This window comes from Oncorhynchus nerka, linkage group LG7 (assembly GCF_034236695.1).
Source record: "Oncorhynchus nerka isolate Pitt River linkage group LG7, Oner_Uvic_2.0, whole genome shotgun sequence".
Classification (NCBI taxonomy): Eukaryota; Metazoa; Chordata; class Actinopteri; order Salmoniformes; family Salmonidae; genus Oncorhynchus; species Oncorhynchus nerka.
Genome location: NC_088402.1, coordinates 41,926,351 through 41,942,341, shown reverse-complemented (window position 1 = coordinate 41,942,341; position 15,991 = coordinate 41,926,351).

The window sequence follows — 15,991 nt, the reverse complement described above, 5'->3', positions numbered from 1 at the left end:
AAAATAAATTGTTACCCTAGGGTGTAGCTGGGCCCAGTTCAGACAATGTGGTTCTGTGGTCTTCTGGTCCCAGTAATGTTTAGAAGCACAGACATCTCATCTGCTGCTGTAGCAGTCAGTAATAGTTCTTCTTTATATAATAAATATGTTTATTAATTCACAACTAGGATGTTGATGGGCCCAGCACAGGCACTGTGGTCCCCTGGTCTTCTAGTACCAGTGCTGTAGGAAAGGATGCTAGGCTTAGCAGAGACAGCTCAGAGGTGAGTGCAGTGGAGGTAGGAGGAAAACAGAGAGACACAGATGTACTGGCAGTTCTATGTGTAATAGCAATTGCCACTTAGGAGTAACAGACAGACAGAAACAGTGTGAAGGCAGAGAAGATGCAGAGACAGACTGCACAACAGGGAGGCAACAAGGCACATTTTTAGTGGTGAGTTCTATCTCCAGTTTTTACATGTTGTATTTTTTTTTAAACATGAGCCGGTTTAAAAGGAGGAGGACTATGTTTCTCCAGCCACTGGTATAGTAAAAGCTGAGGAACGCTGTGCTATAGTGTACTGCGGAAATACTCAACTGGCGGACTGTGGAACGGGGTCAATATGGACCGCGGTTCCCGAGGTGTGGCTAAAATGCCAGGGCTGAATTTTTGTCCCAGTCCGCCCCCGATTGTTCCAGTGCATTTCCCAATGTGAGTTAGTGTCCCTAATACATGACAATGATAAACCCTCTCTGAACACAGAAACGATGAGTGAGACAACATTGTCAATGACATTGGGAGGTTATATGCGTAACAGTGGAAGGTGAAGGATATTGATAGAGACCAGTGTGCACTGATTTATAATGATGATGTCAGCTAAACCACTTAAGATGTGAATTTACTGTACCACATAGAGTGCATATATTATTAAGGTCATATAGAAAAATGCTGTGAAATATCCGGTTTAGTTGCTTGACTCACATGGATCTCAAATATGTCATCAGATGAACCCACTGATCCCTCCCCCTTCCTCAGTCTCTAACTAACATACAGAGACCAGCTGATGTCTCACATGTCAACCCTTACAATGTACGTACCAGGCGGTGTTAAGCACACCCCTTACTGTAGTGGCCGAGGGTCACGTGAGCTGCAGAGGAGGGGCACAGTAAGGGCCACAGACGGCTAACCAGCTTGAGTCGGGGGTTCTGGACCGAGGCTCATGTCGACCAAACAACCCTGCTGGGCTCCCAGGAGCACCCAATCTCTCACACCATCTGCTGGGTTGTTTTTCCTCCTGCACTATGGAAACTGGAGGGGGGGAGTGGTCCAATTGACAGATGAAGGGCAGCCATTTTGGTTCTAGGCCAGAACACTCCTCCTCCTCCATCCTGGTGCTGAGCGACTGTGTCTCAATCACTCAAAACAGTGTTCATACACATGTCACGGGGCAATGAGTTGGTCCTGTCATGTTTGAGGGAGGTTGATATTGGCATTCAAGGATTTGAATGGCAGGTTTGGGAAGAGTTGAGGCCCATCCTTCACAAGTGTAGGAATAAATAAAAAAAGTAGTAAGATGGCACTGTGAAGCTAACGGCATTTTAGTGACCTTGCAAGTGGTTACACTTGATGCTCAACATTAGACAACTACAAAACACAATTTAACTCCATGAAATAAATCACTGTCATAATGCCAACTCTCATAAGGCACAAATTAAATAAATAAATAAAAGTAATTTTGAGGCGCATTCAACTGTGCTACCACAAATTACTAAAAGGGCCTAAAGGCTTGACTCTACAAAACTTGTTTTATCTTTCGTTTAGGTAAATATTTGTGCATTCAATTTCATCATATAGTTGTATAGAGTCAATATCCTGGCCTATGTAAAACATATGAGGTCTGTGAAATAGTACAGATACTAATAGAAATCAAACTGGATGGACTAAAAACAAGAAAAATAGAACTATTTTAAAATAGATTGTGTCTGTAAAATGTGTATAATATGTATAAACTGAAGGTAGAAGCCTAAGTGTTATTGTTTATTAGTTTACTCCAATTGGGGGAAGGGTGGTATGGTTTGTGGGGAATAATAAAGGTATTTTCAACAACAACAAAAAGTATTTATATCAATATAGGTATGTGTATGTATACATGTTTATATGTATGGGTATGTATGGGTATGTACATGGATATATATATTTACCAAAAAAACATATGGGGGATTGGAAACGATGCAGACAATTACATTGATGGAAGCAACAATCTATCCACAATATTAAGCTGATCCACCCCTAAAATAAAAAAATGTATATTTTCTTTTTTAAATTTTATTTTACTAGGCAAGTCGGTGAAGAACTAATTTTTATTTTCAATGACGGCCTAGGAACAGTGGGTTAACTGCCTGTTCAGGGGCAGAACGACAGATTTGTACCTTGTCAGCTCGGGAGTATGAACTTTCAACCTTGCGGTTACTAGGCCAACGCTCTAACCACTAGGCTACCCTGCCACCCAATATGAACAACGACAGTGGCACAACTCATGTAATAAGAAACTCCATGTCAGTTGTCTCCCTATACTCCTTTTTCGTGGTTGTTAAAAAGTCCCTTTTAATATGGTTCTCCTCACCTTGCTCCAGTCCCCCGAGACTCTATATAGCGCAGCTTACCCTATCTTCTGAGTAATCAAAGCCATAAGAGCTTTTACTCCTCTCGGAACAAGACAAAAACTGCTTTATATATACTGTACCTTCAACAGAAAGACTTCAAACGATCCAGTCATTCGCACTGCAGGATTCTCCTTCCTTCTGTTTTTATTCAAAATGCTCTACTCTCGTCAGTGCAAATGCATATTACAGAGGAAGATGTAACACTGAATAATCCATTCTGAGATCAAAAATAAAGAATGTATTAAATAGTCTGACATAGAAGAAAGAAATATACGCTTCATGGCTTTATTGGGCTCCATGTCTGGAGAAAAAGGACCCACATTTCACCAGTCAGTTTAGTCATTGCTCTTGTAACCTAGTCTCTACAGAACACTCATTTTACAGGTTTGGAACAAGTCAAGTCACAGTTTGCAGCAGCATTACTTAATAATGTAGCTATAAATGACATGCTGGTTACCAAAGAAGTAAACAGCAACTTGGTAGGTCTCTTGGTAGCTGTCATTGTATTAAAAATAAACACGTTGGTTTCTCCTTTTGGACCACCACAGAGTTTTCCTGTTAAAAGGAAAACCCAGCAGCTCTTTTATGAGAAAAGACTGCCACACATGATGTGAGTGTGCACAGCGGGCGGTTTGCGGAAGAATAAACATGTTATTCACAAGATTGCATTGAAATAGATAGCCCTGATCCAACACAACAACACATGATGCTTCAAATGATTTCCCGTCCTATATACAGTAGGCATACTACTCAGAGCCAATAAACACACGAATATCAACTCAGTCAGGTGTGGCATCATATACCCCACTGTGTGCAACCTGCTGATATGAATGCGACCCCAGTTAGGTTGTATAAATGTTTTTATTTGTTCGAGAATGATGCCTGGGGCTACATGTTCTGATAGGTAACGTATGCCAAAGTGGGGTTTGGCAAATTGGGGTGATGCGAGATGACCTTGTTGGTTTTGGCAGAGATGGCTTTCTTTCAAAATGATAAATACATTAAAACAAAATGAGCATCGAATGGACAGAAACCTACCTCCGTGTGGCCTTGGGGTGTGATGGATGGAGAGCCTCCTGCGGTGGATATTTTCGCGCGCTCGCCATGGTGCTGGCGCGTGCGGTAGGCGACATGTCGTGATGAAGGTCATCTGAAATTGAAGTGTCCAATTCACGTTGTGAAATGGAACAACTTTTGTCACCATGGACAATAATGAGGGGAAAAAATACAAATGCTGTTTTAGCAAATTTTCTAAAACCTCGCTGAATGAAAAGGATCTAAACTTTTTGGCAGACCCGGCGCCAGAACGAATCAGTTGGACGGGCCTTTGATTTCCATAGGCAGACCCGGAGCCAGAACCAATGAGTTGGACGGGCCTTTGATTTCCATAGGCAGACCCGGCGCCAGAACCAATCAGTTGGACGGGCCTTTCCATAGGCAGACCCATTTTTTTCCGCAGGATTTACAATGTTAGCACGGTTCCTGGGACTGAAAGACCTCTCGGCAGAGGAGTCGCATGGAGTATTTTCACAAGCCGTACCACCGTCACAGCTCATAGGGCCTGAGAAGGGAGATATGGACATTTGAAGGAAGTAGTGGGAGTTTTGGGATTTTGGTTTTGTCAATGTGTTTTTTAAAATTGTTTAAAATTAATTTTTCCTATCACGTATGGGTTTTATTTTTGCCTTGGTTTGTTCAACCCCGTCCAGGTGGTGTCGATAATGCACATTTTTGTGTTGTAGTCTGCCATAAAACCCAGGAAAGAAGAACAGCCAGTTCAGCTCGAGAGAGCTCTCCATCCGAAAAACTGTGATCAGGTAAAGTATATATATATATATATATATATCAATTTATTTTTTGTATTCTAACGATTTAGTTATAGAAACATGATGCCATCAATGCGAAGCTGTAAAAGGACTCCCAACTTAGAACACAGCTAGCTGGCTAATAGATCTGTTGCTAGCTATACAGGAGCTGATAGCTTTAGCGTTCACGTGTTCATATACTTTTGGTCATGTTGTGTATAATCATGCCAAATCGTGCTAAAAAATATTTTAGTCACTGACAGAGCGATAGCTAATTTAACACACATTTACAGTAGCTGGCTAGGCTAGTTGAACTGTAACATTAGCTAGCTTTCGATAAATTGGCTAAATGGTCAACAAAGTTACCACTTCATACGATCAAGACAATTCGTATTGCATGCTGCATATTTCAAGTGCACTCAAAAACAGATATTTATCTTATTTCAGTCTTTGAGAGCTAGCTACAGTATCTGTTCCTCTTCATCAGACCGCAGCTTGGTTTTCACAAAAGGCTAAAAAGGTGTTTACATCGTAGATAGAAGCAGGCTATTGCCTGCCTTCATTGTGTTGGTTATGTACTGGAGTTCTGATTGGTTCCAAGTTTAGCAGTTTGGCAAATTTTCCTGTGTTGAAATATACTTTTTATGAGAAAAAGTGCAAGAATTGAAGGTGCCAACACATTTCATAGTCATCATAAGAATGATTTACTGTCATATACAAAAAAACATCTCCCATGGCGGGGTTCGACCAACTTCAACTTCGGCCCACCACCTAGTAAGGCCTATAGCACAGATAGAACAATGAGCCAGATATTTCACCGGATGTGTAAATGTGAAGCATTCGGTTGGCGTTTCCACAGACTACCAAATATGGTGATGAGAGGAAGCCCAGTGGCCGGCAGTGGGAAAAGATGGAGCGAGATTGATTTTGGACTTAATTCTGCAAATATTCTCATTGATGAAGCATTTGATCTCCATACAGATTTCTTTTTCCAAAACTAAAATCTCTAACAAACAGATTGCACTGCATTTTGTAGACTTTACCCTTTGCCAAAGTTTCAAAAATGGTGTTGTGTAGAAGGAGTGCAAGGACGAATTAAGTTACTGCACACACGCACTTCACAGAGATGGCGTTCCCTTCTTCTTCTTGTTATTCTTCGGGATTGAGTTGGCGGATCCCATTCAACCATCACCTACTGTACTGGAGTGCAGGGGTGCAACGTTGGTTTTAGAAGTGGGGATCCAGACCTTATGAAAGTTGCCCAGTATAACCTTAATCTTGTAATAAATCAAATCTAGTGATACATAACTCGACATTTCTGCCATCCAATGGGACATTGTGGGAGGATAACCAACCTTCCAATTAATGGCAATGCATTTCTTAAATGTTTGGTTAAAACAGTTTCATTTGATAACAGTCTCCGGTATCAACGTTCACAAGCAAACAAAATAGGGAAAAGGGAGAATCTGTAGACATGCTGAGATAAAAGACATACAGTGCGTTGCAAAAGTGTTCACCCCCTTGGCGTTTTCCCTACTTTGTTGCATTACAACTTGCAATTTAAAAAATACTTTTATTTGGATTTCATGTAATGGACATACACAAAATAGTCCAAATTAGTGAAGTGAAAAAAATTACTTGTTTCAAAATTTAAAAAAGAAAATGGAAAATGGAAAAGTGGTGCGTGCATATGTATTCACCCCCTTTGCTATGAAGCCCCTAAATAAGATATTGTGCAACCAATTACCATCAGAAGTCACATAATTAATTAAATAAAGTCCACCTGTGTGCAATCTAAGAGTCACATGATCTGTCACATGATCACAGTATATATGCACCTGTTCTGAAATGCCCCAGAGTCTGCAACACCACCAAGCAAGGGGCTCCACTAGCAAGCGGGACCATGAAGACCAAGGAGCTCTCCAGACAGGTCAGTGACAAAGTTGTTGAGAAGTAAAGATCAGGGTTGGGTTGTAAAAAAATATCCCAAACTTTGAACATCCCACAGAGCACCATTAAATCCATTATTAAAAATGGAAAGAATATGGCACCACAACACACCTGCCAAGAGAACTCACGGACCAGGCAAGGAGGGCATTAATGAGAGAGGCAACAAAGAGACCAAAGATAACCCTGAAGGAGCTGCAATGCTCCACAGCAGAGATTGGAGTATCTGTCCATAGGACCACTTTAAGCCATCCACAGAGCTGGGCTTTACAGAAGAGTGGCCAGAAGAGAAGAGTGGCCATTGCGTAAAGAAAAAAATAAGCAAGCGCGTTTGGTGTTCGCCAAAAGGCATGTGGGAGACTCCCCACACATATGGAAGAAGGTACTCTGGTCAGATGAGACTAAAATTGAGCTTTTTGGCCATCAAGGCAAACGCTATGTCTGGCGCAGACACAACACCTCTCATCACCCCGAGAATACCATCCCCACAGGGAAGCATGGTGGTGGCAGCATCATGTGGTGGGGATGTGTTTCATCGGCAGGGACTGGGAAACTGGTCAGAATTGAAGGAATGATGGATGGCGCTAAATAGAGGGAAATTCTTGAGGGAAACTTGTTTCAGTCTTCCAGAGATTTGAGACTGGGACAGATGTTCACCTTCCAACAGGACAATTACCATAAGCCTACTGCTAAAGCAACACTCGAGTGGTTTAAGGGGAACATTTAAATGTCTTGGAATGGCCTAGTCAAAGCCCAGACCTCAATCCAATTGAGATTCTGTGGTATGACTTAAAGATTGCTGTACACCAGCAGAAGCCCATCTAACTTGAAGGAGCTGGAGCAGTTTTGCCTTGAAGAATGGGCACAAATCTCAGTTGCTAGATGTGCCAAGCTTATATACATATCCCAGAAGACTTGCAGCTGTAATTTCTGCAAAAGGTGGCTCTACAAAGTTTTGACTTTGGTGGGGTGAATAGTTATGCACGCTCAAGTTTTTTTTTTTGTCTTATTTCTTGATTGTTTCACAATAAAAAATATATTTTGCATCTTCAAAGTGGTAGGCATGTTGGGTAAATCAAATGATACAAACCCCCAAAAACTACATTTTAATTCCAGGTTGCAAGGCAACAAAATAGCATTTTTCCTAAGGGGGGTGAAAACTATAATATATGCAAATATGTCCCCTTTTGTGTTTTACAGCTCCAGCAGAGGAATGACATTTCTGAGTGCATGTTATTCAGTTTCACTGGCATATAGTTTGTTCTGGATGGTCTTCAACTGCAGTAATTTATGTCTGAGATTATATGAACGTGGCCGGGCATCATCATCAATAGCTTCTAACCAGGTCTTCTTCACGTTTTTTTGTTTTACATGATTTGTGTCATCGGGGAAAGCCTCTATCAACCCTTGTTACAGTTTGGAAATCAACTTTGGAGGTTTGTCAGACTTCCTTAAAATAGTTTCAATCTTTGAAGCATCTGGCTTGCCCAGTGTTTGCTCCATAGAGAGAATAAAGTGTTGTATCTGCAAAAATTCACCTCAGCTCTGTCACAGACTGGTCCTCCCTGGCTGCCTGACTTTGCTGAGACCAGTCACCATCTGATCCTCCTAAGACGAGGCATGACAGAATAAATACCTTGGTGTACATTTATACATTATATTATCCAAGAATAGAATCAATGGTTCAACAATTGAAATGACCATTATTCTCAGATCCCAGACTGTAGCTTTAAGCTTAAGATGCTGTCCTTTAGCTACTGTAAGTCTACCCATCAACTCAAGATGGAACTTTGCATCATCCACTGATATTGTTAATTCACCGATATTGTTAAGATACAGTTTAACATCTGCATTGCTTGCTGTTTGGGGTTTTAGGCTGGGTTTCTGTATAAGCACTATGTGACATCTGCTGATGTAAAAAAGGCTTTATAAATCCACTTGATTGTTTAACTGATATACCGATAAATTCACCTGAGCTCCGTTGACTTGCCTGGCTGTCTGACCCTACTGAGACACCTGTCACCATCTGACCCTGCTTCGACATGATGATCCAAGTGTTGTGTACTGATGGTGAAAAGTAGGGAATTAGCTAGGGAAACAAATCAATAACATTACATTGCAATACTGACTCTAATAAAAACATCAGAAACGTTGGGCCGCTGGTTTCATCATTTGATTCAGGTCTTTTGGCCAGCTCTCTCTAACGGTACATCAACAGGCGGAGTAAATTTACTTCTGTTGAAACGGGACAAAAAGGATACAAAACATTTCCATACAAACAACAGCTGTTAGCGATATGAGATGGCTACTATTATTATCATCTGACAGATAGCTACAGGTTAGAGCTGAACTGGCTCTGTGGAAGCTACTAGCTAGCTAATTCATTCCCTTCAGTCACGAGGGGATGAAACAGACAGTTTCTGCTCTGCTTGCTTTAACAACTCAGAGAAAGAGCGCAACACCAACAGACTGACAGCAGCTGCCTCTGTTCAACGTTCCCAGGCTGGTCCAGCCAGCCTTTCAGAAGCGATGCCTTCACACAGCCTGTCCTCCTGCTCTGAGGTGTTCTAAATACTGCCAACTGAAACCTCTAAACAGCCTATCCAACCGCTCTAAGGTGTCGGCATGGTCCTAAAGCACACTGATGCCGTTTTTGGTATCACAGTGCAATTGTCACGCTGGTATAAAGGATTTAGAGACAGGCACAGGAATACACAATAGTGGTTTTTAATACACCCAAAACAAACACATATACAAAAACACTGGGCTGTACCCAAACGAAAGAGCGAGGGTAAACCTTGTTGAACGACACGGGGCGATACCCGTAATACACAATATATAAAGCACGCAGCATTACAGCTGCACCACCGCGTAGGTACTCACACCACCAACGGACATGGGAACAATAACCGAAAAAAAGACAGAGGGAACAGAGGGCACACACTGTAGACGGAGCGGCCTTCTGGTCAGACTTCGGAGGCGTGCACACCACCCACCACTTCCAAGTATTTTATTCGCTAATGTCCAGTCTCTAGATAACAAGGTAGACGGAGGGCTGTGGCTGCTTTTGTGGGAGCTAAACTCATGACTATGATAACACTTCCATTATTAGCAGCATCTAGACTGTCCACTTTGAAGAGCTGAGACAGAATGGCTATATAAGGAATGGAACATATAGGACCAGGGCCCCGCTACCATTATAACCTAAACAGCTGTCAGATGTGGGAGTTAACAAGCAAGAACTGAGATGGAAAGATAATGGTGGAGAAAGGTCAAGGGAAGCTATTTTCATATAGAGGGAGGGGACTCTATACTTTATGCAAAGACGGAATTCAATAAAAGCAGGGCTCTGTGATATGAGAATGTAGCTGTTTCATGGAATTGTTCAGCTCTGTTACTTTGTAATAAAGTCTTACTTGAATCTACAGGTTCCGGGATCTGTGCAAATATTTGACTCAAGATTTTCCACAACACTTTCCAGAGAGACATCTGGGATTCTAACATACTCTGTTTAACCTCTCTGGGATATGTGGGACGCTAGCCAAAAGCCAGTAAAAATGCAGAGCGCCAAATTCAAATAAATTACTATGAAAATCTTTCATGAAATCACACATGTAAGATATCAAATTAAAGCTACACTTGTTGTGAATCCAGCCAACATGTCAGATTTCAAAAAAGCTTTTCGGCGAAAGCAAACGATGCTATTATCTGAGGATAGCACCTCCGTAAACAAAGAGATAAAACATATTTCAACCCTGCAGGCGCGACACAAAACGCAGAAATAAAAATATAAAACATGCCTTTGACGAGCTTCTTTTGTTGGCACTCCAATATGTCCCATAAACATCACAAATGGTCCTTTTGTTTGATTAATTCCATCGATATATATCCAAAATGTCCATTTATTTGGCGAGTTTGATCCAGATAAACACCGGTTCCAACTTGCTCAACGTGACTACAAAATATCTCAAAGTTACCTGTAAACTTTGCCAAAACATTTCAAACTACTTTTCTAATACAACTTTAGGTATTTTTTAAAGTAAATAATCGATCAAATTGAAGACGGGATGATCTGTGTTCAATACAGGAAGAAAACAAACTGACGCTACCTTTCTGGTTATGCGCCTCTATCTAACATGCTGACCAGACCGGACACGTCCCATGCGCGAGCGTCCCAAATTAAATTTAGAAATCCATGTTATTCAATTCACCCACACTGCTCGCGCGCGCCAACGAGCGTCTGCGACACCAAGGCCAAAAAATAGAACTCAAGCCTATTTCTGACGCAGATTGCGCTGAAAGTCCTGCCTCTCCCATCTCCTCATTGCTTTATAGAAGCAGGTACCCACGTGCCATCTCCTCATTGGTTATACCCACGTTGGTGACTGAAAGACGAACTGTTTTGCCGGTAGTTGTGGTAAAACAATGACAATTTAGATGCTATCACTATATAAGTTAAACGATGAAAAGGCCTGGAAGGAGGAGAGATAACTAGAAACTATTTGGTTGGCCGTTTTATGTGTGGATTAATTGTCGGAGTAGAGGTCCTTGTGCGTTTCAGGTAAAATAACAACTCAATGTTTATATCCCAGGACAAATTAGCTAGCAACAGCAAGCTAGCTAAATAGGACAAATTAATGTTAGCTAGCAAGCGCAAGCTAACTAGCTAAATTGCCATACATGTTCAATGATTTTCGACCTGTCCCCAAATTAATGTCATTGGTTCAGAGTTTGTTTTGATATTTTAACCTGCGTGTCGTGATCGCTTTTGGTGTGGGGGGGCAAAATAATGCACGACAGTGCACGCGCGCAGCCGGTTTGGGGTCTGTGTAACAGTACACTTGAAGTGACCCTCGTTTTGAACAGGGCTACTTCTTCATTACACAAAGGAAAAACCTCAACCAATTTCTAAAGACTGGTGTCATCCAGTGGAAGCGGTAGGAACTGCACGAAGGTCCCTTAAAAATCTGAATTCCCAATGAAAACCCATCCTCGGATGGGGCCACAGTGTCTCCTGACCCCTCCTGTCTCAGCCTCCAGTATTTATGCTGCAGTAGTTTATGTGTCGGGGGGCTAGGGTCAGTTTGTTATATCTGGAGTACTTCTCCTGTCCTATTCGGTGTCCTGTGTGAATCTAAGTGTGCATTCTCTAATTCTCTCCTCTCTTTCTTTCTCTCTCTCGGAGGACCTGAGCCCTAGGACCATGCCCCAGGACTACCTGACATGATGACTCCTTGCTGTCCCCAGTCCACCTGGCCGTGCTGCTGCTCCAGTTTCAACTGTTCTGCCTTATTATTATTCGACCATGCTGGTCATTTATGAACATTTGAAAATCTTGGCCATGTTCTGTTATAATCTCCACCCGGCACAGCCAGAAGAGGCATGACCACCCCACATAGCCTGGTTCCTCTCTAGGTTTCTTCCTAGGTTTTGGTCTTTCTAGGGAGTTTTTCCTAGCCACCGTGCTTCTACACCTGCATTGCTTGCTGTTTGGGGTTTTAGGCTGGGTTTCTGTACAGCACTTTGAGATATCAGCTGATGTACGAAGGGCTATATAAATAAATTTAATTTTATTTGATTTGATTGAAAAGAGAGTGACCTCAATTTGTTTTTAGCTGAATGGTTTGTCCTCAGGGTTTTGCCTGCTACATAAGTTCTGTTATACTCACAGACATGATTCAAACAGTTTTAGAAACTTCAGACTGTTTATGCATTTCTTATCTTCTGGGGATGAGTAGCAGGCAGTTGAATTTGGGCATGCATTTCATCCGGGAGTCAAAATACTGCCCCCTGTCACCAACAAGTTAACGGAAACATGGCTCTCTGGGGACAGTACAGCCACCGGGTACAGCCACCGTCTGTGCGTCGCGCAGACAGGAATAAACATCTCGCAGGGAAGAAGAAGGGCGTATGTTTCATGATTAACGACTCATGGTGTTATTGTAACAGCAGGAACTCAAGTCCTTCTGTTCACCGGACCTCACAATCAAATGCAGTCCGTATTATCTCCCAAGATAATTCTCACGGTTATTGTCACTGCAGTGTATATCCCCAAGCTGACACCACGGCGTCCCTCAAGGAACTCCACTGGACTCTATGCAAACTGGAAACCATATATCCGGAGGCTGCATTTATTGTAGCTGGGGATTTTAACAGAGAAAATTTGAAAACAAGACTGCCTAAATTCTATCAGCATATCGATTGTAGTACCCGGGCTGGCAAAACACTGGATCACTGCTACTCTAACTACCGCAATGCATACAAGGACCTCCCCCGCCATCCGTTCGGGCAATTCCGACCACAACTCCATTTTGCTTCTCCCCTCCTATCGGCAGAAACTCAAGCAGGATATACCCGTGACTAGGACCATTCAACGCTGGTCTGACCAATCGGAATCCACGCTTCAAGACTGTTTTGATCATGCGGACTGGGACATGTCCGGGTAGCCTCAGAGAACAACATAGATTTATACGCTGATTCAGTGAGTGAGTTCATAAGGAAGTGCATAGGAGATGTTGTTTCCACTGAGACTATTAAAACCTACCCTAACCAGAAACCATGGATAGCTGGCGGAATTCACACAAAACTGAAAGTGCAAACCACGGAAAGATGACCGGGAATATGGCAGAATACAAACAGTTTAGTTTTTCCCTCCGCAAGGCAATCAAACAAGCGAAACGTCAGTGTAGGGACAAAGTGGAATCGCAATTCAACGGCTCAGACACGAGACATATGTGACAGGGTCTATAGACAATCACAGACTACAAAAATAAAACCAGTCACTTCACGGACACCAACGTCTTGCTTCCAGACAAACTAAACACCTTCTTTGCCCGCTTTGAGGATATTTTTGCCACCGACGCGGCCTGCTACCAAGGACTGCAGACCCCCCCTCTCCTTCATTGTGACCGACTTTTAATCGTATTAACCCTCACAAGGCTGCCGGCCCAGACGGCATCCCTAGCCGCATCCTCAGAGCATGCGCAGACCAGCAGGCTGGTGTGTCTATGGACATATTCAATCTCACCCTATCCCAGTCTGCTGTCCCCACATGCTTCAAGATGGTCACCATTGTTCCTGTACCCAAGAAGGCAAAGGTAACTGAACTGAATGACTATCGCCCCTTAGCACCCACTTCTGTCATCATGAAGTGCTTTCAGAGACTAGTCAAGGATCATATCACCTCCACCTTACCTGTCACCCTAGACCCACTGCAATTTGCATACCGCCCCAATAGGTCCACGGACGATGCAATCACCATCACACTGCACACTGCCCTATCCCATCTGGACAAGAGGAATACCTATATAAGAATGCTGTTCATTGACTACAGCTTAGTATTCAACACCATAGTACCCTCCAAGCTCATCATTAACTTGAGGCCTTGGGTCTCAACCCCGCCCTGTGTGATTGGTCCCTGGACTTTCTGACGGGCCGCCTCCAGGTGTTGAAGGTAGGAAATAACATCTCCACTTCGCTGAGCCTCCAACTCAAACATCAAGCTTGAAGACGACACAATAGTAGTGGGCTTGATTACAAACAACAACGAGACAGCCTACAGGGAGGAGGTGAGGGCACTTGGAGTGCAGTGTCAGGAAAACAAAATCTCACTCAACGTCAACAAAACATAGGAGATGATAGTTTACTTTAGGAAACACCCCCCTATCCACATCGACGGGACAGCAGTGGAGAAGGTGGAAAGTTTCAAGTTCCTCAGTGTACACATCATGGATAAACTGAAATGGTCCACCCTCACAGACAGTATGGTGAAGAAGGCGCAACAGCGCCTCTTCTACCTCAGGAGGCTGAAGAAATTTGTCTTGTGACCTAAAACCCTCACAAACTTCTACAGATTCACAATTGAGAGCGTCCTGTCAGGCTGTATCACCGCCTGGTACGGCAACTGCACCTCCCACAACCACAGGGCTCTCCAGAGGGCGGTGCGGTCTGCACAACACATCACCGGGGGCAAACTACTTGCCCTCCAGGACACCTATAGCACACGATGACACAGGTAAGCCAAAAAGATCATCAAAACAACCACCCGAGCCACTGCCTGTTTATCATGCTACCATCCAGAAGGCGAGGTCAGTACAGGTACATCAAAGCTGGGACCGAGAGACTGAAAAATAGCTTCTATCTCAAGGCCATCAGACTGTTAAACAGCCATTACTAACACCAGGAGACTGCTGCCTACATACAGACTTGAAATCATTGGCCACTCTAACAAATGGATGACTAGTCACATTAATAATGATGTTTATATATCTTGCACTACTCATCCTAGAAGTATATACTGTATTTTATACCATCTATTGCATCTCATCTATGCCGGTCGGTCATGACCCATCCATATATTTATATGTACATATTCTTCTTCCATCCCTTTGCTTAGATGTGTGTGTATTAGGTAGTTGCTGTGGAATTGTTAGATTACTTGTTAGATATTGCTGCACTGCCACCCCCCACGCCCTGTCCCACCTCCTTTAATTTGCCATCTTTCATCAGGGTGAACAACACCAGGCTAGTCCCACTTCCCCGAGCAGTACCATTGTCCACGTCAAACCCCGTTGACAATTCTGAACCCACCCTCACCCCTATGACGCGATCGAACAGGATGTCCATAATCCAGTTATACAGACGTCCCCCAATGCCCAATATACAAAACTTGATCAACAACCCTTCCCTCAACATTAAGCTTTCTTAATGTCAAAATATCACTTATTTTATTGTCAGTGCCATGGCTCTCTCTGCACTAACTGTCACCAGGGCATCCATGGCAGACCACCCTCTCCTGAACCCACTCTGTGTGCTACGCTCATCAAACCCCTAACTTCCAAGAGATACTTTATCCTACTCAGTATCAACTTTTCCATCAATTTATGTTGGATGTCAGCACTTCCATAACCCCTGCAAAAGTCTGAGATTTGCCCGGCCTAGCGGGATTGTTATCTGGTTTAACAAATGGCAACACCGCCCCACGTTTCCACCCAGCAGGCATCACCCCAGTCGTTATGCATACTTCCCCAGAGTTCATTATGGGCATTAAGATCACAATATTATCCTCCTACCCCTACACATCCTATCAATCCCTTCTAACTGTGCAAGGTTTGCAGGGGTTATAGAAGTTAACGAATACAATGTTACCTCTATTCCTACATATTTCTATTCCTGTATCGCCAATACTCTGTACGCCATCCCCTCTTTAACGAACATCGCACAACCCCCACCCGGCCCCTCCACTCTCACACCATACCGAACTGAATCCTGGATTCACAAACTCCAGTTGAGGTTTGATGTAACGTCTGATGATGAGGAATAGGAATCATCGGACCAACATGCAGCGTGGTAAATGTTCATAGTAAATTTAATTAACTAAAATGAACACTGAATGACAAAAAACAACAAAGAGAGTGAACGACACAAAACAGTCCTGTAAGGTGAAAAAAACACAAAACAGGAAACAACTACCCACAAACACAGGTGGGAAAACAGGCTACCTAAGTATAGTTCTCAATCAGAGACAACGATTGACAGCTGCCTCTGATTGGGAACCATACCAGGCCAAACACAGAAATAGAACACACAGAATGAAA